Consider the following 4651-nt stretch of genomic DNA (forward strand, 5'->3'; position numbering starts at 1 on the left):
GGAAATGACCCTCGGCAGGAACCCAGCACTTGGATGCTCCCTCTGATGCACTGGAGTCCCCAGTTTTGCCGTCCCTTCCCCTTCTTCTGCCCCCCACATCGTGTTAGGGGGACAATGAGAGTGGTCACTAAACGGGCATTCGTTGGCTTCCTAGCTCTGGGCTAAGAATGTCTCTCCCTGTCATCCTCAAATAACCCCGGGATGTGGGATCTGCTCTCTACCCCCGGGGCCCCTCTCTGTCTTTCCCAAGTTGCTGTGAAGATCAAAAGCAATAGATGTGCCTATATGGGGAAAGAATCTAAAAAAAAAAAAAAAAAAAGAGTGGGTATATGTAGATGTACAACTGATTCACTTTGCTGTACACCTGAAACCAACACAACTTTGTAAATCAACTATACTCCAATAAAAATTTAAAAAATAAAAGCAATAGATGTGCCATAGGAGGGAGAGACGGACGAGCATTTAATGGGGTGCCCAACCCACCAGGTTTGCCAGAGACTAAGGGCTTTCCCAGGACACTTTCATTGCTAAGCCTGGGAGAGTCCCTGGCAAACTGGGACAGCTGGTCACTCCAAAAGTCCAGTCATCCATATCGTCCAGGACCCCAGAAGACACCTGTTTGTGCTGTAGCAGTGGCTCTGAAACTAAAGGGACCGTTTTTGAAAGGTACTAAACTTCTCTGAGCCTCAGTTTCCTCATCTGTAAAATGGGGAAACACCTCCGCACGAGACCGCCGTCGAGAAGAAAAGGTATCAAACACATTAAGCCCCTTGAACAGTGCCTGTTGCACCGTGAGCCTCTCACAGGTGTCAGCATCAAGCCCTGGAGAGGCTGCAGGCTCCTCACATCAGCCTGGGATGCAGCCCCGTTCACCACCAGCACCGACCCCGGCCGCTCGCTGACTGCCCCAACTCCAGCTGCCTCGCCTGTCCACTCGCTTCTGTGGGGAGGTAAATAAGTGACATAACCTTGCCTTCCAGGGCCAGGCCCTCAGGAGACACAGGTCCCCTCCCCTCTCCACATGCATCTTTCCCCAGTCTTAGGGAAGAAGAAAAAGAGGAAGGAGAGGGCTGGCTCAAAAAGAAGACTTTGCCTGGACTCTGCCGACCAGGCCTCGCGGATAAAGGCTGCATCATTTTTTTTTTTAAAGGAAGAGATCAGAACCGAAGACTCAGGCTGGCTGGAAAACCCCAGTCCCTCCCTCCTTCACCACCAGACAAGGAAGTCTTGGCTGAACAATGGTGGAAGGGACTTTGTTGGGTCAGGCAAAGAAGAGAGGTGACAGAAGTGCCCGGCCTCAGCACGGTGTATGAAACGCTGGGTGCCCAGGCCACCTGACCCCGCCAGCGCTGTCTGCAGGGCTGGGGCGAGGTGAGGCAGGCTCTGCCCTTGGTTTGCAGAGGGCCAGCAGCCCGGCGCCTCCGTAGAGCACCCCGTCCCACTTAGCATGACCTCTGAGCCTGGCTGGGTCCGGGGCAAACTCCACGCCACGCCCGGATGCCAGCGTCCCCACCCCTGAGCTGAGGGTGTATTTCTCTCTCCCCCTTCCAGGCCTTGGCTGTCTGGCTCCACGAAGGGGGAACCGCTCTGGCTGTGATCTCCAAGGCCTTTATGTGAAGGTCAGTGGTTCAGATGTTGCTATTTTTTAACATTTATTAAATGCCAGCAGCATCTGAGCCCATGGAGAAAGCAGAGGTGGGCAGAATGGGCGGGCACGACTCTGTGCAGATAAACAAATGCGTGGCATTCCAGAGCTCTGAGGGAAGGCGCCCCTCCAAGCCCTCGGCCGGGAGTGGCCTTGTCCACATTGTCACCTTCAGGGCCGTTCTCAGAAATTTCCACTCCAGCGCGCAGCGACAGGGCAAGCCAGAGCCTGAGGACTTCTTGGCTGTCTCTGCGGTTCAGCCACCAACCCCAGCACTGCTGGCCACGCCCCAGATGACTTGCCTGGCTGCCCAAGCTCTCCTGGCTCCTTCGGTGCATGTGCTCAATAATAAAAGAACAGCTGGAGGCAGGGAACGGCCAAGGGTGTTCTTCCCAGGCGCCCTAGGCTGGCGCTCCACCTGTCCCTCCCCCAGGGTGACGGGGGTGGAGGATTTAGCTTGAGCCAGAAGGAAAAGCCATCGCTTTTCGAAGGGGTCCGGGGCTACAGCGGGTGGGGCCGGCAGCAGAGCTAGGGCTGCAGGGACCAGGCTCAGGGACAGAGTCCATGAATCTTCCAGCTCACCTCTCCACCTGCCCCGGGGTGCGCTCACCTCCTTGGGTGCAAGGGAAACACGTGGGGCCAGGGCAGGTGTCGGAGCTGCCAGTCCCTGAGCTTCCCAGTGTGTAGACTATGGCTCTGAGTTCAAGCCCTGCTCTATCCCAACTTGGGACAATTCATTTCCCCTCTGGACTTCAGTTTCTTCATCTGGAAAATACAGGGCTGGGGTGGGATGGTTTGCAAAGGTCCTTCGAGCTCCCCGACTCAGCAGTGTGGGCAGAGCCTAGCCACGCACGCCCCCCGCAGGAGCAGGGGGCCCCCTTTCCGGCGGGGGACCGATGCGGTGGATGAGGATGCGATGAGAGGCTGTCTGCAGGATCCTCCCGTGAGAAATGCTCCTCCACATCTCCCATCTCATTACTCACTCGCGTGGCCTTGCCAGATCTGCTGGGTTTGGCACTGGCGGCCTCCACCCACCAGCACACATCCTCGTTCACTTTCCAGTGACTCACAGCCCTGGGGACAGGGTGCCCCGGAGCACAGCTGCAAGTCAGTGCCCATCGCCCCTTCCCCGGGAGCCACGGCCGGGTTGTCAGCTGTTCCTGAGCCCAAGATGCTCCTTGAGTTACAAAACGGAGAGGACATGGAAATTGAAACAGGAGAAGCAGCGAGCAGGGCCAGAGGGCTCCCGGGGCAGCTATGGAAAGACAACCCAGCCAGAGTGACCACATTATTTATTGGTTCTCTCGGGGAGACATATATGGTTAGGAAAAGAACATCTTCACATCACGAGACACAGCAGCCCTGCTTTCTCGTGGCTCACCAAGGCACCACCAAACTTGCTCAAGGCGGTTGCCAGGCTTGCATGTCAGCAACACGGTTATTTTTCCCAAGCGCTTCACAGAATGTGGGGTGCAGAGACACGGCGTTCCATGTGGCCCCAGGGTGGGAGGTGCCCCAGGGAAGGGGAGGGTCTTCCCCAGGGCCACCCAGCCCGGCCGCTCAGCGAGCAGGTGGCATTCCCAGAGCCTCTGCCCAGGGAAGAGATTAGAGCAGCCAGGGCCCGGGATATTTTCAGAAACAAAGGGAATTAGTGCCCCTTCCTCCACCTCACCACCAAAAGCCCAAAGCATTCCCACCACTTCGCAAACTATCAGCCTGGACCTCGGGGAGGAGAAGGGCTGGGGGCGAGGCTGCATGGGGGAGGAGGAGGATGGCTGGCCAATCGGAAGTGATGCCACGTGGCCACAGCTAAAACAACCCTCTGCTGTGGAGTCCTGGGGCGTAAATGCCGTGTCAGTGGCCAGGCTGGGGAGTGGGTTTCACCAGGTTGGATGGAGTGGCCGCTTTCCCGGAAACCAGGCTTCTGGTTGCTAGGGCTGATAAGGCAGGCGGGGAAATGCTACCCCTGGTGTTCATGGGAGAACCTTTTGACATTGAAGAAGAGCTGGGACATGTTAACTGTTGACAAAAAGCAGAGCCATCCTGGCTTAGTGGCTGCAGCTACCAAGCCCTGCGGAGACTCGGATTACCCACTCGGGGTGCCGCGGGCCAAGGAGTCCTAAGGTACACGCTCCAGAGACTGCAGGATGGAAATCCCCAAAGGACACACCACCTAACGTGGCACCAGTGCACCCTGTCTTGCCCCAGGGTCCCCAAGCATCCGGCCTCCACTCTGCATGGCTGTGGCCCTTGCACCACATGGCAGCCAGCTGCCCTGGGGCATGACTCCAGGCCCCATCAGCCGGGCACTGGGCATGTGCTGATGTGGCAGCACCCAAGGCTGCTGCTAATGAGGGAAGGGTAGCCCGGGGCACTTAGGGGTGATCTGCAGCCAGGCTCAGGAAGACCCTAACTGGGACACGGTCTGCACCGGCCAATGTGGCCAGAAGGGCAGTGGCCTTGGAATCTCACTGTTTGCAATTCTCTGCTGGGGGTTGGGGTCATGGGGCATCCTGCAAAAGGAAATGGTTTTGGTGACTCAGGAAATAAAGTCCTTTGGCCGAGAGCCAGGGCCAGCCTGACTTATACTGACTTCTGCCCTGTAACAAGCAGCATTGTAAGTAGGTGCCTTTACATTTCTTCGAATCCACTTGAGTACAACTCCCCTGGGACGTGCAGAGCTCGGGCCCTCGACTGGGAGACCCGAATGCCCACCATCTCCTGCCTGTTCCAAGACAGCTCTGCACCCTCCCACACAACTAATGATTTTAGTTTTTCTCTGATACCACCTGCAGGTATGCACAAGCTCTCAGCAGAGGATGAGAGCGAGCCCTGAGCTCAGGGCTCATCCTAAAGGCCTCATTCTGGATGGCGAGATCCAGAAGCCACTGTGGGTGGAGTCGCCCCCGCCCCATGCCACCCCCCGACCAACGGTCCTGCCCCGTGAGTTGTCCTGGGAGCCCTGATGCGCAGCTCATTTCCCCTCTGCAGCATCTACATCTGCTC

The sequence above is a fragment of the Eubalaena glacialis genome, chromosome 7 (assembly GCF_028564815.1).
Source record: "Eubalaena glacialis isolate mEubGla1 chromosome 7, mEubGla1.1.hap2.+ XY, whole genome shotgun sequence".
NCBI classification, from domain to species: domain Eukaryota; kingdom Metazoa; phylum Chordata; class Mammalia; order Artiodactyla; family Balaenidae; genus Eubalaena; species Eubalaena glacialis.